General features: G+C 42.2%; 1 long non-coding RNA gene across 1 annotated transcript in view; it reads right to left on the bottom strand.

The window, feature by feature from the left end:
• Nucleotides 1-23,649, bottom strand: part of LOC310681764 — a 29,920-nt gene extending 6,271 nt beyond the window's left edge. The window contains exon 1 of the long non-coding RNA XR_014513596.1: nt 23,548-23,649. This is a non-coding gene — a long non-coding RNA (uncharacterized lncRNA). The remainder of the gene's footprint in view (nt 1-23,547) is intronic.
• Nucleotides 23,650-27,974: the final 4,325 nt, after the last annotated feature.

Below are 27,974 nucleotides of genomic sequence, written 5' to 3'. Positions count from 1 at the left end.
TTGAAAAGCACTCCTGATCTCGTTGGGATATTGCAACATTCTTCCTTCAACCTCCACACTTGTAATAGTGTTCATTTTTTGTCTCTTCTTTATTTGCCATGCCAATAACTTTCCACACTTATTTGCCGAATCAAATGTTCTTTGTCTCATCTGTTTGATTTTCCATTCAATCACTTGGTTTATTAGTTGCATGTATTGTGCTTGATACAACTTTATCTCTCTTAATATTTCCTGTGATTTTGGGTTTGTTCTCAATCTCTTTTCACCTTCCTTGATCTTATCCAAAATCTTTTCTCTTTTTTCCTGTTGTAATCTTCTCTTGAGTGCATTTTGTTGGATCAAAAAACCTCTCATAACAGCCTTACTTGCGTCCCATATAATTCTTTTCTCCACCGTAGTGTTCAAATTTATTTCAAAATAATCTTTCAGAGTTTTCTGAGCTTTCTTCACAAATTCCGCATCTCTAAAAAGAGAGTCATTCATCCTCCATCTGAAGGATCCAGTTGGTTGTAAATTCATTACCATCTTAATAGCGTTATGGTCGGAGCAAGTCTTTGGGCAGATTTCCACCTTATTTATCTTTGGGGCCAGTTCTCTAGTGGTCCAAATTTGGTCAATTCTAGTCCAAGTCTTTTGGGCTTCAGAAAAGAAGGTTCCCTCTCTTTCCAGGGGATGTTTCGTTCTCCAAATGTCAATCAAATCCAAGTTATCAGTCATTTCAAAAAAGGTTTTCGGTAGTCTCTCATCTTTGGTAACTACCTGTCTTTGTGCCTTATCCATATTCGTTGAGACTACTCCGTTCATATCTCCCATTAGAATCACATTGTACTCCATATAATCCAACAATGTCTCATGCAGTCTTTTAAAAAATTCTGATTTTCCTTCATTGGGCGCGTATACGCCCACCATCAAATATTTCTGTCCATGATACTGTATTTCAATAGCCAAGTATCTTCCTTGCTCATCTTTAAAGACAAATTTTGGCGCCAGGCCTTCTTTAGCATAAATTACAACTCCTCTTTTTTTAACTTTGTCCGATGAGATAAATTCTTGTCCCAACTTTTTGTTAATTAAAATTTTTCTGTGAAGCCTGGTCACATGTGTTTCTTGCAAGCAAATCAGATCCACATGTTCTTTTTTTAATATGTGAAAAATGGATTTCCTCTTCCGAGAAATGTTCAAACCATTACAATTCCAACTCAAAAGCTGCAGAGACATGTTGTATTATTGTTATTCTGTTCCTCCCGTTGCTTCTGATAACTTGTCTTCTTCTGCTCCTGGTGGAGTCTTTCCATCCAAATTTAGATTTAGATTCAATATTGCCTCTGCTGTCTTCTTCCTTCTTTCCTCTAGTAGGTCTGCTGTCCCTTTCTGTAGGTCCTCCCCGCAGGCCTCCAAAAAACTGTCTCTGTCTTCCACTGACTTTATTTTAATCTTTCGTCCTTTGAAACTAAAGGAGAGTCCTTCTGGGAATTCCCACCTGAAGATGATATTATTTCTTCTCAGCAAGGTCACCAAGTCTTTATATCTGGCTCTGAGATCGAGCAAAAGTTTGGGGATGTCTTTAAAAATTTCAGCTCTCGATTGAGAAATTTCCAAAGGTTTGTGAAAATGCAGACCTAGGATCTTATCCCTCTCCTCCTTGGATCTTAATGTGATCAGACAATCTCTGGTTTTAATCTTTTTACTTGCTCTTCCCAGTCGGAAGGCACTCAAAATTTTTATTTCTTCCTTTTCTGAATCTAATTCCCAAAATTTCACAAACTCTTGTGACAGGTAGTCCCGCAGGCTCTCCTTCTCAATTTCAGGCAGACCTCTAATCCTGAGATTTGCCTCTCGTTCTTTCAAGTCCAATAGAGAAAACTTAACCTTGTAGTCCTCCAGCTGTCTGGTCATCGATGGTAATTTCTCCTCCGTGGCAGCTGCGACCTGTCGAGCTTCTTCTGCAATCTTTCGCGTTTTATCGGAGTCGCCCAATAATTTCTCTATTGCAGCTGTATTTTGCCGGATGCTCAGCGTATTTTGATCTATTTTTGAAGATGCATCTGCAATCCCTCTGTTCGTTTCTAACACCTGATTTTTGATTTCTGCAATCTCCTTCTTCGTCCCTGACACCTCAGCTGTAAGTTTATCAATGGCCCCTTGTAGTTTTGAAAAGCCAGAACTTATCAGTTCATCTGTACTAGACATTCCTTTCCCTTTCTGCTGTAAGGCAATGCCTCCTGTAGGGTCTAGAGAGCCTCTTCTTCCTGGAAGAAAGGATTTGCCCGATCTTGTTGTCTTTTCCTGATAACTCTGGTAACTCTCTTTCTCAGCCATAAGCCAAGCTTTCCCACGGTCAGACTGCAGCTGCAGCTAGGCTTGTGGCACAAACAGACAGTCCGATAAGAAGTTGCAGTAAGATATTACAGTGGAAAATTACCAATAGACTTGTAACGATGTCAGTGCCCACTAGGGGGACTCTAAGATTCCACGATCAGAAGAAACAAAATGTCCTTTGGTTTACAGTCAAGACCGAATTGTATCATCAATCCTTTTGGCGACAGTTTTATGGTTCTAACACCTTTATAACAGTTTTATAGCACCTTTAACTCTCATTAGTCAAGCGCCGTCCACTATCCCCTTTATGAGGCTAGTATCTTCAAATTCGACAGCTCAGGACCTGGGAGTCAGAGCGATGTTTTTGTTACCGCAGCCTCTTTCTCCGGGGGATTTAGTCTTTCCCAAAATACTCCCCCTCCTTCCAGTTCTTGGGAGGGGGGTTGCAATCCTTTCTATGGCTTCAGAATAGCTTTTTCAATCTCTTATTTTAGAATGTTAAAAGCATAGTCTTTACTTTCTACTATATACAAAGCGGAAGGCTGACTTCCTGTTTAGACCTTCCCGCCTCTGTTCCGATCATTCTTAAAGAAATTTAAAGTCCCGATTCTTTTCCAATTCAGGTTTTCCAAATTAAAGTCCTTCAAATTTACTGTAGTTTACTCACGATTATTCTGTTTTGTAATCCAAATTGTAACAAGAAGAGGTCGAACGCTTTTCTGATTGGCAGTGCGACGTCGCTATGAGAAGGTAGCGATAGCCTCACAGCACCACGCCGGCCCCCCCTCCGTTCCCCGGGGCTATTTACGACCCGGAGACGATCTGGAGCTGCGCTTTCGGTGCCCGCTGAGTCCCACGGCCGTAGGCTTTCCCCGCCTGCGGTTTTATGGAGTTTCTGCGTCGTCGAAGCAGTAAAACCCCGTCCTTCTCATAACTCTTCCTCTGAGACATCAGAGGAAAGCAGCCATCTTCAGATCGCGTTCAGACCCGGAAGTGCAGCTTTACTCAGATTAAGACTATTTAATGGGCCTAAATTAGCAAAATTCATTAATATGTCTATTCTCTCAGAAAAACTTTGTGGAAGGCCACTCATTGGTTTCCTGCTCCACAACACCTGCTAATAAACATAGTAAAACTGTGGTGATGGTATTACCAGCAATTTCTGTGGTTACGGTCATCTCAAACATTACATTTAATTGTCAATGACTCTACTTTTTTGCATTGCATTGCCATTCACCTCCCTTCCTCTTTGTGCTCCCCCCTTGTATCTGCCAAGTGAAGATCACCACTTCTAGCATCTGAAGAAGTGGATTCGAGTCCACAAATTTTGTGCTACATTGTTTTTGTTAAGGAGCTACAAGACTCTTAGTTGCATGTGTATGTTTGTGTATGGTTTCACCTAGTGTACACACATTTGAGGAAGCACTTTTGAGGCTGTCTTTATCTAAAGGTGTTAAGATTTATATCAGCCTTCAATAATCCTTTAGGAAGCATCCTGTCTTTTGGACATAATGGGTAACCTGGGCAAAACATAAAAAGGTAACGGACCCCTGGATGGTTAAAGGTAAAGGTAAAGGGACCCCTGACCATTAGGTCCAGTCGTGGCCAACTCTGGGGTTGCGGCGCTCATCTCGCTTTTTGGCCGAGGGAGCCAGCATACAGCTTCCAGGTCATGTGGCCAGCATGACTAAGCCGCTTTTGGCGAACCAGAGCAGCGCACGGATATGCCGTTTACCTTCCTGCTGGAGCGGTACCTATTTATCTACTTGCACTTTGATGTGCTTTCGAACTGCTAGGTTGGCAGGAGCAGGGACTGAGCAACAGGAGCTCACCCCGTCGCAGGGATTCGAACCGCCAACCTTCTGATCGGCAATTCCTAGGCTCTGTGGTTTAACCCACAGCACCACCCGAGTCCCTTAAAATTACGCCCTTTCCGAGCCAGCCAGGAGTCAAACCTAGAATCTTCTGATCCGTAGTCAGACGTGTTATCCATTGCACCACTGGCCCTTGGATGGTTAAGTCCCGTCAAAGGCGACTATGGGGTTGTGGCACTCGTCTCACTTTCAGGCCGAGGGAGCAGACAGCTTTCCGGGTCATGTGGCCAACATGACTAAACTGCTTCTGGTGCAACAGGACACTGTGATGGAAACCAGAGCACATGGAAACTCCATTTACCTTCCCGCCATTTACCTATTTTTCTACTTGCACTGGTGTGCTTTCGAACTGCTTGGTTGGCAGGAGCTGGGACAGAGCAACAGGAGCTCACCCCGTCTCAGGGATTCAAACCACCGACCTTCTGATCAGCAAGCCCAAGAGGCTCAGTGGTTTAGACCACAGAGCCACCCGTGTCCCAGTAGCCTGGGTATACACGGCATGCCAGCAGGATTGGTTGGCTTCCTTCTATTGCTGTGCTCACAAATTTCAACAACTCCTCACTACTGTAAATTTTCCAAAGCATTCTACCATTTAATTCCCTTCCACACATGTCTTGAGGGATTGTAAACATCCCCTGCATTACCTCCCTCTATTCCCATAGCATTAGAGGTTCCTTTGGGAATTAGGAACGAGATCTTGCATTACTTTAATAAGCCACTTGGTAGTTACTGAGAATGGAAAATAAGCTATGCGGAGGATGCCAATAGATGCTACACAGCACCCACACAGTCACACAAATTAATCAGAACAGGAGAAACAAGGACTAGAAAGACATCAGACACAGTACATAAAATAGAATTGTTAAACATGGCTCTAAAATTAAATCCCATCAAAATTAAACTAAGGCGTATTTGACTTCAGGAACAAGACTTCACTAAAATGACTTTGCTGCCTGACTAGCAACCAATTCATTTCTTTCCATACGGTTTTCCCGGTGGGCAGTACAAAGTAACACAACTTTTATTTACTCCTGCCCAGAGGGAATCAAAGCAAAAACACTATGAACCAAATAGTTGGGCATCCCTCTCGACTGAGCTTAGCATGGTTTATTTGAAATTCAGGAAGCAAAACCCAAATGAGACAATTTATCAATAAATAAGTTGCTGCTGTGGTAGACAATATCTTCCTCCATTGCTTCTCTTCTGCATATATTTGATATGTTCCCCAAGAACTTTGCAAGCTTAGTAAGGCAGAACTTACCTTCATGGAAGCCATGCTGATTCTTCTGCTGCAGAACTTGTTCTTCTGTATCAGGTGTGAGGAACTTTGGCCCTCCAAATGTTGTGGAACTACAACTTCCACCACCCATAGCTACTGGCCAGGATTATTGAAGCTGATGAGAGTACTGTATAGTTCAGCAACATCTGGAGAGCCAAAGATTCACCACTCCTGCTCTATAAAGGTAAAGAGACCCCTGGCCATTAGGTCCAGTCATGGCCGACTCTGGGGTTGCGGCGCTCATCTCGCTTTATTGGGTGAGGGAGCCGGCGTACAGCTTCCGGGTCATGTGGCCAGCATGACTAAGCCGCTTCTGGCGAATCAGAGCAGCACACGGAAACGCCGTTTACCTTCCCGCCGGAGCGGTACCTATTTATCTACTTGCACTTTGATGTGCTTTCGAACTGCTAGGTTAGCAGGAGCAGGGACCGAGCAACAGGAGCTCACCCCGTCGTGGGGATTCAAACCGCCGACCCTCTGATCTGCAAGTCCTAGGCTATGTGGTTTAACCCACAGCGCCACCCACGTCCTGAAGCCTGCTCTATAGGCTTCATGAAATTCTGAGAATTGGTTTACCCAGAATAGATGTTAAGTTAACCAGCGTGTAATTTTATATTTGTGGTATGTAAGCTTTTATGAAAAATTTTATCAAACTGAAAGGGTGAAATATGTTTAACAAACAAACAAACAAACATCTGCTTCACTTAAACTTACACAATAAACCTCTGAGATCCTCCTAGCTAATTTTATTCCTATATTACCCATAAAATAACTCTCTGATTACTGTTCTCAGGTTCCCTGAATTCAAGGCTGGGCTCTGTCCTGATTTTTCAGTCTCATCATTTTCCTATTTGCTCCAGCCTTTATCGCCCACCCCTTGTGCCTATGAACCCATAAAAATGTTTTGCTGTGATAAAACATTCTCCTCTACCACTTGAATTCATGACACTGTGCTTTAGTAATCTTTCTAATTATATTCAACTGGACCCATGCTACTAGGAGAATGCAAAAGCATGCACTGGTTTCCACTGAATGTGAACAGGATATTTCGAACCAATTTAGGTTAATTGATTTTACATATTTCAATTGAACTGCTTTGTGTGAGAAATCAACAAGCATAATTTCAATAATAGCTATGTAGCTCTAGGTGGAATGAGAGAGGACTTGCTTCTGCTCAGTCATAAAAAGGTATATTTATGCTTCCAAGCTCTCATTTGGGAAATGCAATGGTGTAACACTCAGGAGATAGGTGTGCAATTGGTTAGAGCCCAAACCTGCAGAGTGAATCCTTCTCCCTGAAAATCACTGAAATACCAAGGGCAAGGTCATTTTACAGGAAAACACACACACATTCACAATTTAAATGCTCCTTTCATTTAGCCTTCACAGAATTCTAAACTTAAGGGTGCATTTTTTCCTCAAAACTGGCCCATAACAATATTATAATAATATAAAGGCACAAAATGTAATGCCGGTAGTCATAAGCAACAATATTAAACAACGTTATGCATGCAGAAATAAACATGGCCAAGTTAATTAAATGGTTACTAGCCTAGTTTGTATTTTCTTCATTTGAAGAATCTTTATGTTTTGGTGCTTTGTCTTGAGGTATCACGTAAGCTCTCTTAAAACACAAACTTAAAAAACAAAACAAGTTTCACATAATTAATGAATGGTTTAAAAGGAACCAAGCTAGGAATGGCCTTCAAACCAAACTAAGACTTTAAAGTGATATTTTCTAATTCACTGGGCTCTACAAATCTCAACCCAGGTGTCATAGACTGTCAGAATGCAGAGGAGTGGTGGAAGGCTCTGGCTGGGGAACCCCCAAGGAAACCCAAGGATAAGAAGGCTCACAGCCAAGGGATTGGTGGTGGGATGGCGATGAGTGGTCAGAAGGAGAAGAGAAGGCCGACTGGGGAGAGGAGGTGTCAGAAGCTGAAGAGGCAACAGGGTTTAGCGAAGAGGAAGAAGCTGGGGCAGAGAGCAGTCCTGAATCAGAGGCAGGAGAGGAGGGGGCCAGGAGACAGAGACAAGGCAGACTGCTGAGAAATCCAGGGAATCTCCCCTTCCTGCTATGACCAGTCCCCCACCCCCAATCTCCCAGAATATACATAGAAATGAAGAGGGTGGAGCAAAGAGAGACAAGACAACAGAGCCTTAAGCTGCTGGGGAAGGAGCCTTAGAGAGCCATGGAAAGGCAGGGACCTTCAGTCTTGCCTCATTTGGGCAAGACCAACTGGGAAGAGTTGCTGTGTGTTTACTACACTAGGCCGCACTGTGTTGGTTTCTTTGAATAAAGGGTTAACTTCACTGACACTGGGTGTTTTGTTACTGACCCACTCTTCACTGGGGCTCATGACACCAGGTTGCTTCCAGACAGTCTCCCTTCTTGAGCATTTACCTCGATTTGTTTGCACAAAGTTCATGGGGATATCGACTATTTACTTAACATTCATTTTGGTTGGTTTGCAGAGAGGTTAGATGGTGTTACATTCAGAAAATATTATTCCTCACTTTCCAGCACAGTTTTCTATCACATTCATTATCATAAGAGTTGGGGGGCGGGGTTGGTTGGGGGGGGAGGGTTGTGTGCAAGGGCTCCAAATGAACTTAATTTCACAATCTGAATTTGCCAGAAAATGTGACTGTTGCTATTTTGGAGTGCAATTCAATCTGGAAGTGTCCCTGGTCTCTCAGATATGGAAACCAATAGGAAAGTTAGCCATTCAATGCTCAGTATGAGAATGGGGATGTTGATATTAAATATATGTTAACCAGTAATATATTTCAAGGCACAAAGCAAATTAAGTCAGGCACTAGTCACTGAATGCCACAAATAAATAAATTCTCTAGGATTCTCTGAAAGGCTATGATCATAGTGGCTTGAATTAAAAGTAAAGAAAAAATAAATTTCAGGTAAGAAGTTCAAAGGAACAAGGATTGAGATTCATAATTGGCTACACTGACATGGAGCTCCAATTATGGAGTGAACGTATTATGTTCAGCTCATTAGGCATTGCAGACGAACGATGAGATGTGGAGCTTTATAGATTTGTTGCAAGATATTATTGTGAATAAGTCTGTATCTGTTCTAGTGTTGGCTGGATATAGCAGATTCCCAGGACTGATGGGCAAAGAGAGGGAAACAAATTTGAGCAAGTCCTATGGAGAATTTTACAAAACGAAACAAAAAACAAGTTAGTTCCAATTACAAAGACTGAAAACTGAATTTAAGTCAGCTGGAGAAAGGAATGGTAAGATATAAGGCAATACTGATGCTTTCAAAAGTATCAAAATGCAAGTTATAATAATTTAATTGACGTAAAGGAATAAGGATTTTGTAGCGCAATCCTAACCTCCTGAGAAGGGGCTCCACCATGCCCAGGTGGGCCAAAAGCAGTTTTCCCACTGGGAAATTACAATTACTACAACAGGCAGAAAACAGGATTAAGGACATTAATAATAATAATAATAATAATAATAATAATTTATTTATTTATTTATTTATTTATTTATTTATTTATACCCCGCCCATCTGGCTGAGTTTCCCCAGCCACTCTGGGCGGCTTCCAATCAAGTGTTAAAAACAATACAGCATTCAATATTAAAAACTTCCCTAAACAGGGCTGCCTTTAGATGTCTTTTAAAAAGAAGATAGCTGCTTATTTCCTTCACATCTGAAGGGAGGGCGTTCCACAGGGCATGCGCCACTACCGAGAAGACCTTCTGTCTGGTTCCCTGTAACCTCACTTCTCGCAATGAGGGGACCTCCAGAAGGCCCTTGGCGCTGGATCTCAGTGTCCGGGCTGAATGATGGGGGTGGAGACGCTCCTTCAGGTATACAGGACCGAGGCCGTTTAGGGCTTTAAAGGTCAGCACCAAGACTTTGAATTGTGCTCGGAAATGTACTGGGAGCCAATGCAGATCTCTCAGGACCAGTGTTATGTGGTCCCGGCAGCCACTCCCAGTCACCAATCTAGCTGCCTCATTCTGGATTAATTGCAGTTTCCGGGTCACCTTCAAAGGTAGCCCACATAGAACGCATTGCAGTAGCCCTAGTGGGAGATAACTAGAGCATGCACCACTCTGGCAAGGCAGTCCGCAGGCAGGTAGGGTCTCAGCCTGCATACCAGATGGAGCTGGTAGACAGCCGCCCTGGACACAGAATTAACCTGCGCCTCCATGGACAGCTGCGAGTCCAAGTTTGCCAAGACCCTCTTTCTACTAGAAGAAGAGCATGGAAAACATAAGGCTTCAAGTTGGATTTTGACACATGGTTAGTTCTTCAAAAATATGCTCATATGCTCTCTCAAGCCACTGTGTGCTGCTGCTGCATGGTGTTATATAAAAATGGGAGGGAGGAGGTTAGGAATCCTCTTTTGCAAATACAACATTATTAATAGATTGTGCAGATGCAGAAGATTGAAAATGTCAACGAATCGATTTCCTGTTTTTCACATTAAAGTTTTGGGGGTCGGCATATCTCTTCTTGCCTAGTTGGAATTGGGAAGCTTGATTCCTAATGCTACATTATTTACAACAGAGGCAGAGCATGATCCAGAAGGCAAAACAAACTGTCAATAACTTATTAACGAAATTTGCAGCCACAGGCAAACACTGATAGAGGGCTCCCAAAGAGCAAGTCATCAAACGTATTGCTAAGGTGAGCCAGCCACAGATATTAAGAGTTAAGGTATTTAGGAACACCTACGCACAGAAAAAAATTATAATTATTGTTTACAAGCTCAGGCCAGATAGAATGTGCCCACTCTGAAAGCCATTTTCTTCTAGCGCCTGATGGAGAAATTTAGAAAGCTCTACAAAGATCCAATTTTTGAAAGTAAGGAATAGCTTTAGGCTAGTTGACACAGCAGATGACACAACCTTGATGGCAGAAAGTGAGGAGGACTTAAAGAACCTTTTAATGAGGGTGAAAGAGGAGAGCACAAAATATGGTCTGAAGCTCAACATCAAAACAATGAAGATCATGGCCACTGGGCTCACCACCTCCTGGCAAAGAGAAGGGGAAGAAATGGAGGCAGTGAGAGATTTTACTTTCTTGGGCTCCATGATCACTGCAGATGGTGACAGCAGCCACAAAATTAAAAGACACCTGCTTCTTGAGAGAAAAGCAATGACAAACCTAGACAACATTTTAAAAGCAGAGACATCACCTTGTCAACAAAGGTCCGTATAGTGAAAGCTATGGTTTTCCCAGTAGTGATGTATGGAAGTGAGAGCTGGACCATAAAGAAGGCTGATCGCCGAAGAATTGATGCTTTTGAATTATGGTGCTGGAGGAGACTCTTGAGAGTCCCATGGACTGCAAGAAGATCAAACCTATCCATTCTGAAGGAAACCAGCCCCGAGTGTTCACTAGAAGGACAGATCCTGAAGCTGAGACTCCAATACTTTGGCCACCTCATGAGAAGAGAAGGCTCCCTAGAAAAGACCCTGATGTTGGAAAAGATGGAGGGCACAAGGAGAAGGGGACGACAGAGGATGAGATGGTTGGACAGTGTTCTCGAAGCTACCAGCATGACTTTGACCAAACTGCAGGAGGCAGTGGAAGACAGGAGTGCCTGGCATGCTCTGGTCCATGGGGTCACGAAGAGTCAGACACGACTAAACGACTAAACAACAACAAAGTAGACACAGCCACCTAGTCAAAGAGCATTTCCACATAAGAAGAGTCTGTTGCATCAGGCCAACGGTCCATCTTGTCTAGATTCCCATTCTGATAGGTGGCTTCCCAATGGCTATGAGAAGCCTGCAAGCAGGACCTGGGAGTAACAACCCTCTCTTCGCTTGTGATTTCCAGCAACTGGACCTTCAGGAGATCCACTTTAGTTTATTATTGTGGATGAAAAGGTAGAACTCACATGGATGCTTTTCGTTTTGTTGGCAATAAACTAAGGGTCTTCACTCTCGTAGCCTGACAGTCAATCCACCCAGCTCATTTCTCCTTGCACTTTGCAGAGCAAATCTTAATCAGCAGTATCCCATCTACCCCTGAAGTGTTTGTAGCAACAAAGGCTCAAAAAAATGTGCTGAATGGGGATGCAATTTAATAAAGTGTAAGTCTCCTGAGGGATTCTGATGCATCTTTGGTTAATGTTGCTATTACTGATCACACATTAAATCATGTTAGGGAGGGAAACACCTCTTTAAAGTTATTTAAGGTTCACTTTGCTTCAATGATTTCAATTTAAAAATTAGCATTTTAACATGCACCATCAACTAAACATCCCATTTCCTATGTAAGGGAGACACAGCATAATCTATATTCTACTGCCCTCTGGCTGAAAAGAAGCATGCTGCCAAAAGACCATAAATATTCAATGCATGTAAATGCAACTTTGTCCATGGAGTTCTCTTGGCAGGGATACTGGAGTGGCTTGCCAGTTCCTGCTCCAGGTGGATCACGTTTAGTCAAAACTCTCCACTGTGACCTGTCCATCTTGGGTGGCCCTGCACGGAATAGCTCATAGCTTCTTTGAGTTATTCAAGCCCCTTCGCCATGATAAGGCAGTGATCCATGAAGGCAAGCAAAATTTGATGGAGAAAGTGAAAGAGATAGGAAACTGAAAGCAGATTTCAAAAAAATAGCAAGGAGAGACAAGAGGGCCTTCTTAAACAAGCAATGCAAAGAAATAGAGGAAAACAACAGAATGGGAAAAACCAGAGATCTGTTCAAGAAAATTGGAAATATGAAAGGAACATTTCGTACAAAGATTACCATAATAAAGGACAAAACTGGAAAGGCCCTAACAGAAGCAGAAGACATCAAGAAGAGGTGGTAAGAATACACAGAGGAATTATACCAGAAAGATATGGATGGCTCGTACACCCCAGGTAGTGTGGTTGCTGACCTTGAGCCAGACATCCTGGAGAGTGAAGTCAAATGGGCCTTAGAAAGCACTGCTAATAGCAAGGCCAGTGAAAGTGATGATATTCCAGCTGAACTATTTAAAATTTTTAAAGATGATGCTATTAAGGTGCTACACTCAATATGCCAGCAAGTTTGGAAAACTCAGCAGTGGCCAGAGGATTGGATAAGATCAGTCTAAATCCCAATCCCAAAGAAGGGCAGTGCCAAAGAATGCTCCAACTACTGCACAATTGCGCTCATTTCACACGCTAGCAAATTTATGCTTAATATTTTACAAGGCAGGCTTAAGCAGTAAGTGGACCGAGAACTTCCAGAATTCATCATGCAAAAGGCTGAACTGGATGAATCCCAAGCCAGAATTAAGATTGCCAGAAGAAATATCAACAACCTCATATATGCAGATGACACAACCTTGATAGCAGAAAGTGGGGGAATTCTTGTCCTTATACAGTGGACGCTCAGGTTGCGATCGTGATCCGTGTGGGAAGCACGTTCACAACCTGCAGCATTCGCAACCCACAGCGTCGCATCTGCGCACGCGCGGGCTGTGATTCGGTGCTTCTGCGCATGTGCAAAGCGCGATTTAGCACTTCTGCACATGCGCAAGCGCCGGAACCCGGAAGTAACCTGTTCCTGTACTTCTGGGTTCAGCGCGGTGCACAACTCGAAATCACGCAACCCGAAACATCTGTAACCCGAGGTATGACTGTATAGATATTGTGAATACATAAGTTTTAACATTATTTTTCATTTGGTTCTGGATCCAAAGGTTGGTTCCCTCAGGTTGTTCAAAATCATTTAAAAAAACCTGTAGAAATCAAAGGCAATTTTGGAACAGTAAGCATTAAACATACACTGCTGGTGACAGGTAGATACTGTGCAAGAAATTGCCCTTAAAGATGATAAAAGCTCATCCAGCCGACAGAAATCCCTTTTGAAAGAGGAAGCTGTTCGGAGCCTTCATGCAGGACTGCAGAGTGAGGAGCAGGGCAAATGGGACATTTAGCTGAAGGTGCGCATTAGAATGCTAGTTTTGAAAGTGAAATTGTTGAAGCAAAGTGAGCTTAAATAACTTTAAAGACGCCTTCCTCCCTCGATAGGGCTGTGGTGAGAATGTGGAGCTGTAGCTGAAAATGCCCAGCTCATTGTCACAACCAGCCAAAGCTCTGATAGTCAGAGAAATTTGAGGAGGGGGCCAGCAGGTATCCTAAGAGGGCCAAGCGCATTGAAAGTTAGAGGCGCTTTAGGAATTTGGTATTTGCAAATTCTAAGACCAGCTGACCCAGTCTGCACTGCATCAACTGATGTGCATATTGAATTCTGCTCATCCACCAGCTTTCACATTCCTTGAATGTTCTGATACAATTTTTAGATCAAGGAGGAATTGGTGGCATTGTCTATTTCATCTCTCCCTCCCCCCTATCCTTTTTATATCCTCGTTCTAAAGGTCATACCCTTGCAACTTTCCCTTTTGTGTTTCCACTTTCCCTTTCCCCTTTCTGAAGCTTGCATTTCAGCATGATGAAAATATACGATTATGACATTAGCCTGCAACAAGATGGCATTGAGAGAGAGAGAGAGAGATTGCCAATTTTTTAACAATAACACAGCATCTTATAACATATTTTAGTTTTTAGCTCTGCTGAGCTATCCACTTCTCTCCACCCGTCTTCTGGTTTTCTAAGACTTCTCTTAAATCCACACATCTATATCATCACAATTCTACATTTTTCTAAATTATTCAAATTTTTAAAATACAGGTAGAAAAATTCTTCTTGTAAACATTGCAAGCTTTATCTCAATCCTGCTAGCGTTTTTAATTGTATACACTGATTTTCTATATAATAAATAAATTTACTCCAATCTCTCTGGAACACTTGGTCACACTCTGCTGTCGGATTTTCCCCATCAGCTTTGCCAGTTCTGCATAGTCCATGATCTTTGTCTGCCAATCTTGTATCGTCTGTATTTCTTGTTGTTTCCATTTTGGGGCAATTAAAGTTCTTGCTACCATAATGGCATACATAAATAATTTCTGATCTGATCTAGATATTTCATCTCCTACCATTCCCAACAGGAATGCTTCGGATTTCTTGGGGAAAGTATATTGTAACATTTTGTTTAACTCATGATATATATTCTCCCAAAATGCTTTAACTTTATCACAGGTCCACCAAATATGATAAAAATCTCCTTCTTTTTGATTACATTTCCAACATTTTCTATTTTTCATTCTATACATTTTAGCTCATTTAGTTGGGGTTAAGTACCATCTGTACATCATTTTCAATATATTTTCTTTCAAAGCCATACATGCAGTGAACTTAATTCCAACATTCCATAGAAGAGGGCATTAATCTTGCTTCAGTTATAACAAAGATGGAGGTGGTCTTGCTTCAATTACAATTATGTGTATCTCACAATGAGGATGGGTCAAAGTAACAGAAATTATAAAAAAAGCTTTCAAAGTGAACAATGGTGTGACTTTCAGGATTCAGATAACAAAGTTTTCAAGTGTAAAATACAGAAAGGGAGGAACTGATTTGCTGTTTTGAGTTTTCCAGCAGCCAGCTGGAGCAAAGACCCTATCTGCCCATGGACTATCTTGCCAGAGTGGTGCATGCTCTGGTTATCACTCACTTGGACTACTGCAATGCACTCTCTGTGGGGCTACCTTTGAAGGTAACCTGGAAACTGCAATTAATCCAGAATGCGGCAGCTAGACTGGTGACTGGGAGTGGCTGCCGAAACCACATAACACCAGTCTTGAAAGATCTACACTGGCTCCCAGTACATTTCAGAGCACAATTCAAAGTGTTGGTGCTGATCTTTAAAGCCCTAAATGGCCTCGGTCCAGTATATCTGAAGGAGCATCTCCACCCCCATCATTCTACCTGGACACTGAGGTCCAGTGCTGAGGGCCTTCTGGCTGTTCCCTCCCTGCCAGAAGTGAGGTTACAGGGAACCAGGCAGAGGGCCTTCTCGGTAGCGGCACCCGCCCTGTGGAACGCCCTCCCACCAGATGTCAAAGAGAACAACAACCACCAGACTTTTAGACGACATCTGAAGGCAGCCCTGTTTAGGGAAGCTTTTAATGTTTGATGCATTACTGTATTTTAATATTGTGTTGGAAGCCGCCCAGAGTGGCTGGGGAAACCCAGACAGATGAGCGGGGTAAAATAAATAAATAAATAAATATTATTATTATTATTATTAAAGACAACAGCATGAATTATTGCAGACCTGATGGAAGGTAGAGCCCAACAAAACCCACAGGGGTACAGATTCCTCACCCCTGCCTAATTCCCAGCATGCATGAACCAACCTGAATACGATGCCTACAAAGTCTCGCTCTCCCCTGGAAATTTTAAGCATCCATCTCAAACATTTCCTTTATGAAAGCTCCTTCTCGTCCTTTCATTTTCTCTCTTCCAAATGCTTTTGCATCTGTGGCTGCTTCCAAGAACGTTAGCAAGCATCCACAGGAAAGAAATCTAAAGATTCGTTATGCGTTCCTGCAGGGCTTCTTTTGCCATTTATGTAACCATGTGCCTTTGTTAAAGAAACTCATTCCAACAAATCTGTTCATGTTCCACAGCTCTGATTTGCAATATTATGCAGGGTCATTGAAGAGCAGAGCCTGACAAAGATATTTTTTACATCAACCAAATCCAGACAGATTCTAAAGATCTCTCTCCTTATCTACTGCTTATCATGATGTTATAAAGAGAATGCCAAGCAGGCAAGTTAAACCCAAGGCCTCAGTTCATTCAACCAGTAGTGCATTTATATAGCACTTTTAAAAATGTATAATGGCAAAGAATAAGAAGTCCCTGCTTCCTAAGAGATGTTCAAAGTGCTGCACATTTATAGATACAGGCTAATGATCATTGTAAACAATCAACAGAATCAAGTGGCTGAGCAGGAACTAAAGAGGTGATAGAATAAGTAAATAGAAATTATGTTAGTTGTTTTATTGAATTGCACAGTATTTTAAAGATGGCTTAGCAATGAAATTTAAGTGTTAATTTTGTTAATTTGTAGCTGTGTTGGCAAAACGTAGTCATAGTTTTGGTACTTTCTACTCTTTGGGAAGGACTGCTGGCTCCCATATTTTCTGAGTTTCCTACGCTGGTCCCTTACTTCAGGGCTCATCTAGACTACCTTTTGTTCTGCACTTTCCAGGTGCGCACCCGCATTTTGAAGCTCTGGTTGCCGATTGCGAGTTTTCCGGGGAAAGCGCCAGGATGGGGAAAAAGAACTGCTCAGACATGGAGCTTAGAAGCCCAGACCTATGCTTAGAAACATGGCACAAAAAGTAAGTCTAGATGAACACTCTGCATCGTTGTGGCCACCTGAGCTTCAGGTGATGGCAGTGGACCCAGAAGAACCCGCAAGCTACGTACCTGCTCCTTCAGAAGGAGTATAACCCCAGCAAGAACAGGAAAATCTGAAAAGGAATTCATCCTCTCTACCTCATTGGATCATCTTTCTTTCTTTCTTTCTTTTAAATAATCCTTATTAATTTAAATTACACACATATAAAAAGAATTTACAATCTCATACTACAAAAAGAAAATTAAAGAAAAAACAATTAAGAAAAAAGAAAAGAAGAAAATACAGAAAAAAGAAAGAAGAAAAAGCAGATTTACGTGCATAAAAAACATTAATCTTCCTAATTAATACTTAAACACTTAAATAAAAAAGACTTCTGACAAAACAAGTCTTCCAATCATTCTCATTGTACTGTTTATACTGTCATTGTTTTTTTCGCACAGTTTTATATTCTTTAATATTGTTCCCGTCTACTCCACAAACGGTATTTGTTGTGTTTACAAGTATCACTCAAGTTCTGCTAATATGGTGTAGTTAGTACAATATGATCTTATATAACATTGGATCATGTTTCAGATACCTTGTTTCTCAGGACTAAACTTACAGCTTTAGATTCTGTTGCTGAAGAGATCTTTGCCTTCAGGTTTGATGAAGGAAAGCAAGCTCCTCATTCCCGTTTTTAAACTTAATTTAGCTCTGAACAAGGGATTTCGTGTTATGATGCTCTTCATCCTTCCTAATGCAGCATTCTAGTGCCGTGATAAATACTTTAATGTGTAGGAGTAACTTGGAATATAAGAGCCAAAGCAAAAACTAGGCAAGCCTATTAGATTGCGGTGGAATGGCTTTCTTCTCTTAATTCCTTTGAAGCCAATAATTTTGGAGGACTAATTGGTCTTCCCTCCTCTTCCTAACTTAGGGTTCTCCTTTTTCTGTCTGCAATTAGCAAAACTACGACAGCTCCTACAGCATGTACATCCACACACATATATGCAAATGCCAGAAGTCATCAAGCCAATTAGACCGTGGGCTTGCTTGTTTAAAACAAGGATGTGTTTCCAGGACTGTAAATGAAAGAAGCTCCTAGGTTTTGTTTCCTATTAATCATACAGTCTCTGATCTGACTCAGTGGCTTCCCATTCTTATTATCTTATTCAGAAGGATCAACAGGCAAAGATACGGATTATGTTGCAGCCAGAGATTTGCAGCAGATATGGCTGAAATGCAGTGCAGCCTTTTAGCAGAAGCAAAGTTGATTTCCAGTTCTGTGGCTCTTTTCTGAAACCCGGATAAATAAGCATCACATACACCCAGTGAAAAGCATATGTTCCCATGGGGCTGGACATCTGCTTGCTCCACTCACAAACCCCCTTGCCATTCACCCCATATTAACCATCTTTTTTTTCTTTTTTCAATAGTTTTTATTAAATTTTACAATTTTACATTCAACACAATCACCATCATCACCACACAAGAAAAATATGCAAATCTAAAAATATGCAAATCTAATTTGTCCATCTGACTGACTGAGATTAGTAATTGTTAGGATATTTCCATTCCACCTTAAAAGGGAGCAGGCTCTTTGAGAGTCACAGAGGCTCCATATTTCCTGTTTCACAGGATGTTTCTGTTGTGTCTTTGTTTTCGTCTCTCTCGGTGCCGGAACACTGAAGCAGGCAGTCATGTTTTTCTTTGTTCTGATCAACGCAGAAATAAACTTGTAAATAATGCTCTCCTGAGTGCATCTTTTGCTGTGCATTATCTGCTGATAGAGTGTGCATCGGTTCTGGAATGTGGCAAGCTATTTCTGGAGCTCGTGTCGCTAATTGCTGATACTGCGTGTCTACGGGAGATCGATGGACGTCCAGAGACGAGTCATGATGGACTTTGTCTCCCTAGCAGTATCCCAACAGTAATTGTATTGTAATTTGGCATTGTTGTAATGAGGCTACCATTGGATTATTGTAATTGAAGATGAATAAAAATTATTGTAAAAATAAATAAATTCAAATCTTTTAAACCTCCATTATACCTGTAATGGTATTGACGGAGAACGCAGGGGAGGTGGAGAGACAAGCAGAGGAAGGGGGGCAGGAAGTGCCAGTAGAGGAAAGGAGGGAAAGTCAGGAGGAGGGAAGGCTCTCAGATGTTGGAGCAGAGCCTCAACTCCGCACAGGAAGCTCTGGCATGGACAGTGATGCAGTGCCGGTTCCATCTGCTCAGGAAAGGAGAGGGTTAAAGCGGAGGGGGCAGAGACATCAAATGAGAATGCCTCGCCTCTTCTGCTGGAAAAGGGGCGGACGTAAGTCACTCCAAGAATCTGACTCACAGGATTTGGACGCATGATTATGTGTGCTGCTTGTACATATGTAAAATAAAGGATGTATATATGTATCCCTGAGTGAGCAGAGGCATTTCTTGCGGAGAGCATTCACAAGCCATCACATTACCCAAAATTTAACCTTAGGATACAAGTGTTATTCCTACTAATAAATGTAATTCTTTACAATGGTTTTTAAGGTAAATTATGTTTCCCCCATTCCTTATTAAAATGTTGGTCTTCCTGGTTTCTGATTCTTCCAGTCATTTTTTCCAATTCGGCACAGTCCATCAACTTAATCGGCTACTTTTCTCTGGTAGGGACTTTGCCTTCTTTCCATCTCTGGGCTAATAACATCCAAGCAGCAGTGGCTGCATACATTCCTTTTCACCCCTTTTCTGCTCCATCCACCTCCTTACTTTTCTCAACTTTCCCTTGCACACAGATCATGCCCATTTTACATGCCTTGCCCTCTCTCCTATTGTGCAGCCCCCTATGTTCACAAACACCTTTGTCACCTTCACCCTGCCTCCCCCTTCCACCTTTTTTAAACTGGCCCTTGCACACAGACCACCACCCACATTTCCATGCCTCCCCCTCTCTCCTGTTCTGCAGCCCCCTTTGTGCACCCACCCCATGCTGATATATGCTACTTTATCTTTAATCAACAATCAACCATGCCTACGTTTGGCAGAGTCAGGTCAGTTCAAAGCCAGAACGAAACACTTGGACATTCACTTTCGGAATGTGTGCCAAAGCGTTCAGGAGGGATTAGTTGTGCTGAAGTATTGTCCCTCTGCGAAGAACCTAGCTGATGGGTTCATGAAGCAACTCTCCTTACAGAGACATGGAGAGTTTTGCGAAGGTCTGGGTTTGGGACGACCAAGGGTCGATTCTTCCCTCAGGCGCGGGGCAAGAGGGGGTGTTGGGTGTAGTGAAGGGTTAACCTTCTGTGCCTGGTTAGACTTTTAAGTGCAAATCTGTCAGGTACTTGCTCCACACTTTCCAGAACAATATGCAAAACAAAAAATGGTTTCCCTTCAAAATTCATACTGCTCTGAATTTTGCAATGCATTTCTCTGGCCAAGAAAGTGTACAGAAATGCTTAGAGTTGGATAGAGTGTGTGCACAAATTATTATTATTATTAATTGAATTTATATACCGCCCTATACATAGGGGTCACAGGGCAGTTCAAAGAATAAAATCAAGATATAAAACCACAAAATACCTAATAAAAATAAAAACAACAACCCAATAGCCCCCCAAACACACACAGATTTTAAAAGGGCATAGGATGTAAATCAAATTATTAATAAATGTAGATATTAGTGAAAGTACCATAAAGAAATGCATTGCATTAGGGCAAATTGCATTGCAGAATGTCTATATTGGGGGAATTGCATAAACAATGGTGTATGTTAATGCACTGAAATACAGACTTTTAGTCAGGAATACCATTGGAAACAGTAGAGAACATAAATATTAAATAATTCTCCTTTCCCTTCCTCCCCCACAACAAACACTCTGTGAGGTGGGTGAGGCTGAGAGACTTCAAAGAATTGTGACTGGCCCAAGGTCACTCAGCAGCTGCATGTGGAGGAGCGGGGAAGCGAACCCGGTTCACCAGATTACGAGTCTATCGCTCTTAACCACTACACCACACTGGCTACCATTTTGAATAAGGACACAGCTTTGCATCCAGTCTAACGAAGACATCATCTGGAGCGAAAGAAACTGATACAATACACATGAAACGGATTCATATTCACGTACAAAGCTCAGGCTAAGATTTAATCAGGGAAGACAGCAACTAATGATAATGATGTGCAAATAGACAACTATGAATATTTGAATAGGTCAATCATTTACATTATAATTTGGATTTGGCAAAGCTAAAAACTAATTTGAATGTGCACAATGAACATTTCTACTGTTTCTTATAAGCAGTAAAGAAGGAGCCGAGTAAATTGGACTGTTGTTCATAGTTGGCAGTATGACTAGCCTAAGAATTCTTTCCTGTAAAATGGTTTGGATTGTTTCTCTATGAATAAAGCGTAATGAGTGGAATAATATCCATTATTTAATAGGTACCAACTGGTGCCCAGATTTTGGATCAAAGCACAGCCAATTTCCACAACCCCATACAACCTACAACACCCTTCATTTTAAAACAAAACAAAACAACAATTAGAAAAGAATCTAAAGTACTTTAGTGATATTTAACATATTTGTATCCCACCTTATCCATAACATTATTTCAATATGGCTTTTTATAATTTTAACAATAAAAAACAAACATTTTAAAAATTAATAATAAAATGAGAACATTCAAAAGCTTTTTAGTAGGAGCATAAAACCAAATCTACTTTAAAGCAGCTTCAAAATAAAACCATAATATGCAGAATTTTAAAGGCCTGGATAAAACTTTATTTTTCGCTCCATAGGGCACACTGGACCATAGGGCACACCTAGGTTTTAGGGTGGGAAATAAAGGGGGGAATTATTTCCCCCCCCCCCAGGTCCAGGAGTGGCGGCAAGATTACGCGCAACCTCGCTGCTGCTCCCGGAGCTTGTGGGACTGGGGGCTGAGGGCGGGGAAGCCTGAGCTTCCCCCGACCGCAGCCCCCAGAACAGGCAGCTATCCACAAGCCTTCCGAGCGCAGCGGGAACTCCTGCCGTGCTCAGAAGGCTTGTGGATGGCTGCCTGAAGCCCGGCGAGCGCAGCGGGAGTTGGCACAGCGCTTGCCAGGCTTCCAGCTGCAGACTGCTGTCCTCAAGCCTTTGGAGCGCTCCGAAGGCTTGCGGATAGCTGCCTGAAGCCTGGAGAGCGAGAGGGGTTGGTGCACACCGACCCCTCTCCCTCTCCAAGCTTCAGCGAAAGCCTGCATTCGCTCCATAGGAAGCACACACATTTCCCCTTCATTTTTGATGGGGGGAAAGTGCGTCCTATAGAGCAAAAAATACGGTAACTCTTCTGGGTAGGCAACATACTTCAAGTGTATTAATAAAAACTGGAATTTTACTTATTTTCTTTATCACCAAACTGGAAATCATTACATACACCTCTTGCTTCTTCATCTGCCAAATGCAGAAATGACTAGAGTCTCTCTCTTTTCCTATCTGCTCTACTTACAATGCTGCAAAATTCAAACCCTTGCTTCCAGAGTCTCCAGTTCTCTGCAGCATTTTCTTCGAATAGCAGCTCTCTTAGATGCTTCAGCTGGCCCATTTTTCACTGCCTTATTTTCATTTTGTCTTGTGACACCATGTAGTATTTGCAAGATTACAAATGGTCCACAGAGACTGAATTAAAAGTAATAAACTTTACTTAGCAGTGTGCTGCTCCAAAGCTATATACAAAACGGAAACTAGTCAAATACTCCATAGCTTCCTTTTCCTACTGGTCTCACCTAGAACTGGTTCACCCCATACAACTATTATCTGGCCACCATTCTCTAACCACATCAATAGGGCTAGCCATTAAAAGAAAAATCCAGCATTTCTCATTCTCCCTCCAGTGCCCGCCCCAACCATTTTTCCACCTGAAGCTGATGCCAAAAGCTACACACATCCTGCTAGGTCCAACATGTTTGCTGTAGCATTCAGATACAAATTCCTGTTGCAGCATACAGTTACTGACTCACACTTGTGTGCATGGAAGGGTTAACCTGAGCCCTGAGCTCAAGTTGCCATGGGTGGCTTAGACTAGCCTTTACTTCCTCCTTTCCTCCCTCTCTCGGCCCTTCCTCAAAGAAGCTGGAGCTGCCAGCTGCAAGAAAAATTGCACGAATGGAAAATCTTTCTTAAAAGATATTTTTGCTGCCTGCATTTTAAGATTGCATGATTCTTTTGTAAGGAAACCAAGTTCTTTCTTTTGGAACACTTTCCCTCTTTATTTTTCTGCCAACGGTTGAAGACTTATTTGCGGTAACTTCTGAAACTGTGAGTAAAATCTTCAGTGATTTGCAAAGCAAATGTGCTCAGAGGGATTGTCATTGTGCTAACTCTGCTTCAAAAGAGTAAGACTCTTCCAAACCTCTCTCTCCTACCTTCATATATGCCTAATTCACAGTGGCCCCCCCCTCCCGAGGGAGGCAGCTTCACCCTGATGCCCATCAAAGCCAGCCCAGGCTCTATCAGCTCAGCAATTGTGAATTATATTATTTCAGTATTCTTAAAAATAAAATAAAAAAGAAGTGCAGAAGAAAGGTCAACGGGCTTCAAATCCAAGAAAGACTAGAGAGAGATTACAATAAAATGCAATACTTTCTATTCAATTTGTGGCAAGGCCTCAAGGCTGTAATCATCTATTTCAGTCTCTGGTGCACCAACCTTGCTGAACCGCTCAAGGATACCAAGAATTTGTGCAGCTTTTAAAGACATGGCTTTTAATTCATCAGGTATCTGAAACACAGTTGTCAGGAGACTTCTCTGCTAAGTGGGAAGTTTGATGTCTAATGGCGTCTTGTTTTTTTGTTTCTTAAAAAGGCACCAAGAGACAGATCCACTTTGCATGCCACTTACCGTGGGTGCAGTCTTCTTGAAAGCCTTTTCCGAACAGCTCAGGGGAGGCCAGAGACATTTAATTTAAAAGAGGCACGATCCCAGGTCCTAAAGAGCTCATCGCTGGAATAAAAGACAGGAAAAACCCACTTTGGGGGGGGGGGGAGAACAAAGGGAAGGAGTAAATTATGAAATTGTGTGTGTGTGTGTGTGTGTGTAAAATGGGTTAAAGAACCCTAGATGGTTAAATCCAGTCATAGGTGACTGTGGGGTTGCAGTGCTCATCTCGCTTTAGGCCAAGGGAGCCGGCGTTTGTCCCTAGACAGCTTTCCAGGTCATGTGGCCAGCATGACTAAACCGCTTCTGGCGCAACAGAACACTGTGACGGAAACCAGAGCTCACGGAAATGCCGTTTACCTTCCCACCGCAGCGGTACCTATTTATCTACTTGCGTTGGCGTGCTTTCAAACTGCTAGGTTGTCAGGAGCTGGGGCAGAGCAATGGGAGCTCACCCCATCGCACGGATTCAAACTGCCGACCTTCCGATCAGCAAGCACAGGAGACTCAGTGGTTTAGACCACAGTGCCACCAGTGTTTGTGTGTGTGTGTGTGCATATATTTGCAGCAGTGGGCCTGTAAGATGACAGTCCTGGCCCTACTATCGGGCAGACTGAGGTGGCTATTCAGGTGTCATGAAAAAACAGCAAATTCTTAGTCATTTTTCAGTATATCAAGCCAGTGTGTGTGTGTGTGTGTGTGTGTGTGTGACATTTCAGCTACATACACATGTGCCCACAATACTTAATTTCCCACTTCTTCAGGGAATGCATCATGGCAGCTGTTCAGTATACAGATAGTTCCAATACATTATTCCAAATGCATTATTTAAATGCATTAATTAAAGTCACTACTTGTAAAAGTGAGGCATATAGCCTATTGTGTGCATGCGTTTTTAAAAGAAAACCTTGTATTTCAGTTTATAAATCCTGATGGGCTTACTAACAACTTGAGGCTTCCAAGCCGAGGTAGTGACTATCGTTAGAATTTCCATCAATGCCATGGTATCTTTCTCATTTAATGTAACAAAAATTAGCCGTGGGCATGACAATAAATCCAGTTGTAAACAAGCAAACTGAGTAATTTTACATTAACTTGCATTCAGTTTCCTGGAATCCCATTAGTGGCACTGCTTGCTATAGTTGCTTGATGAAAGGAAGCCTGATACATCGAAATAAAAATGAAAAAATGAAAAATTGTAGTCCTAAATATGTGCCTATGCCCTTGCTCAAACCAATCAAGTTTTTCATCTGGTGTCCTCGCAGGTCTGGAAAGACCTACCTAGCAAATATGTTTCCTGTGATATCATCGGGTAATGCAGAATTTGCTCTCTTTCAAAATTACAAGTTGAGTTCAGCATTTTCTTGGGGGGTGGGTTGTTTTTTGTTTATAAAAACACCATTCATGGTTTAATTTATCCCCAGACCCAGTGCTACAACACCTTTTCAGTACCAGAGGTCTGTCTTGTTCCTGGGCATGTGCCAAGTTCTCCCCCTGCAGCTGTAAAGTGAGTACAACCAATCCCAACGCATCTAAGATTAGAGAGGAAGGGCCCACCTCACGGGCTGGAGCTCCAGCAACCTTCTACATGGCCTACGAGCAAAAACAAAAATGCAAAGATTAATATTAAAGAGGCATATGCACATACTTTTATCAGGGTCTTCTAGATTAAGGTGGGAAACAGATGGCCTTTGGACTACAACTCCCATAATTCCTCACTCCTGACCATGTTGGCTGGGCCAATGAAACATGGCATCCAACAAACTGGGGGGAGGGGGGTTGTTGGGTTCCCGATCCCTATTCTAACTAGTCTGATTAATACTTGCAAGATGTACAAATGAGGATATCCACGTCGCAGAGCAGGAATTTATTCCTATTACAAATTTCAACAGAATTAGGGTGATAGCCAACCAAGCGCTGCTCAGAATAGATCCAGTGACTTGCCTTTAGGTTCAAATGTTGGATTTCTTAGATGCATAGTGTTCCAATCTCCCATTTTTTAGACACATGTCGACCTTCCACCCCACTTTCTTGGATGGATGAATTCTAAGCACACATTCCTGTGCTGGTACCATCTGCCAAAGCATCTTTTGCCTTCTCACTCCTGACCCACCCCAAAAGGCATTTGTTCAGACTGGTGCAAGGAAGGCAGGGAGGGGGTACTGATTGATCCCTGGTCTGTTTGTAAGGTAAAGGTAAAGGGACCCCTGACCATTAGGTCCAGTTGTGACCGACTCTGGGGTTGTGGCGCTCATCTCGCTTTATTGGCCGAGGGAGCCAGTGTACAGCTTCCGGGTCATGTGGCCAGCATGACTAAGTCGGTTCTGGCGAACCAGAGCAGTGCACGGAAATGCCGTTTCCCTTCCCACCGGAGTGGTACCTATTTATCTACCTGCACTTTGACATACTTTCAAACTGTTAGGTTGGCAGGAGCAGGGACCAAGCAACGGGAGCTCACCCCGTTGCAGGGATTCGAACCGCCGACCTTCTGATCGGCAAGTCCTATTTTAAAACAATTGTGTTGGTACAGATGGAGGAAGAGCAATGCAATAGTACATTTTCTATATTTGAAAAAGCTACAATAATTATTATTTTATATTTATTTATTTTTAAATAACTTTTATTCAAAATTAAAACTAAACATATTGTCCAGAAACATATCATCCTTATTTCCCCCCCATTTTTCCTCCCTCCCCTCCCTCCCCCCACAGAAATCACCCACCCTACCCCGACTTCCCTCAGTTCCAGTCTTTGATTTCTCTAAAAATGCTGTTTTCTGCATGTTACACAGTTGTATAAATCCTGACACTATTTAGCTGATTATTATCAATAAGAAATTTGTGAATGTTTATTCAAAACCAGCCAAGGAGTCCAGTTCGCTTTGTTTTGTCTTCAAATACTTTGTAAAGGGTTCCCATTCGTCTTTAAAGTCACAGTTATCCTTGTCCCACAGCTTGTATGTCTGTTTTGCCGGTTCTGCATAGTCCATCAATTTTTCTTGCCATGATTCTTTGGTTAGGGTTTCTTCAGTCTTCCATCCTTGTACTATTAAAACTCTTGCAGCCGTTGTCTCATACATGAAGATGTTTTTCAGCTTTTTTGCAGATCTTTCCCTACAATCCCTAATAAAAATGCTTCAGGTACAGTAATATTTTTTTTTATCTTAGACCACAATGTTTCGTGAGCTGTTTTGAACTTAATAAACATGATCGGCTGATTTGAATTTACCATTCTCGATCTTCCTTGTTTCCAAGAGACAAAAACAGATCCTTATGGCTGGTAACTGAACCTATCTTCAGTGGTGCTTCTGGAAGCTCTAAACATAGGTGGCCCCCTCTGTTGGCAGATCTGGGATGCTATTAAGACTACTGGAATGGGAAGGAGACCATTTTACCAGACCCCACCAGTCACAACCCACCAGGATGTTCTCCTATGCAGATCTCAAGGAGCTGTACCCAAGAGCCTAATCCTAAATAATGTGAGAGTGTACAGAACCTCTGGTCTCATGCAGATGCAATTCATATTTCAGCATACAAGGGACTTATAATCAAGATATTTTAACCCAAGACGCCATTTCTCAACCATCCTGAGCATGAAAAGAGGTGGCAAAAGTGACGTGATTTCCCCGTCCTTCTCAATACAGTGGTACCTCGGGTTACATATGCTTCAGGTTACATACATTTCAGGTTACAGACTCCGCTAACTCAGAAATAGTACCTCGGGTTAAGAACTTTGCTTCAGGATGAGAACAGAAATCGTGCTTTGGTGGCGCGGCAGCAGCAGGAGGCCCCATTCGCTAAAGTGGTGCTTCAGGTTAAGAACAGTTTCAGGTTAAGAACGGACCTCCAGAATGAACTAAGTACGTAACCCGAGGTACCACTGTACAACTATGTGTGCATGAAATCCCATTAGTGATCTTAAGCACAGAAGTCAGGATTCTTGCAACATTGACTCATAAAACTAATTACTGGCCTCTCTAACAATACCTCGCAGAGTCCGTCTTAAAAAGCATGTTGCTGTGAACTGAAAACATCATTTGGTATGAACTAGTTAACCAGCGATAGCTAAAAGAATGGTGTATTCGCAGGCAACCCTTTTTCATAGAGGTGCTTTCCTCCTTGCATGACAAGCAAAAAAAACGCCACACGGCAAAACCGCTATGGAAGGTCCATGAATGGTTACATTTATCACCATTTGCTCTTCTCATTACAGTCTCTGTCAGAAGCATAGATTCATGCAGAGCCATTTTCTGCTCTCATTAGAACCCTTAAGACACCCAAACGAGGCATAGCATTGTGGCTTTTTAATACCTTCTGGCTGGAGAAATGCAAGGCAGTCTGTAAAAGAGATTCTGACCTTTTCATTATTCTGTAATTTGGAGAACCATCCAT

Source organism: Podarcis tiliguerta, assembly GCF_965153285.1.
Source record: "Podarcis tiliguerta genome assembly, chromosome: 7".
Classification (NCBI taxonomy): Eukaryota; Metazoa; Chordata; class Lepidosauria; order Squamata; family Lacertidae; genus Podarcis; species Podarcis tiliguerta.
The sequence above is the reverse complement of the archived record's forward strand: the minus strand, read 5'-3'. Positions and strand labels throughout refer to the sequence as shown.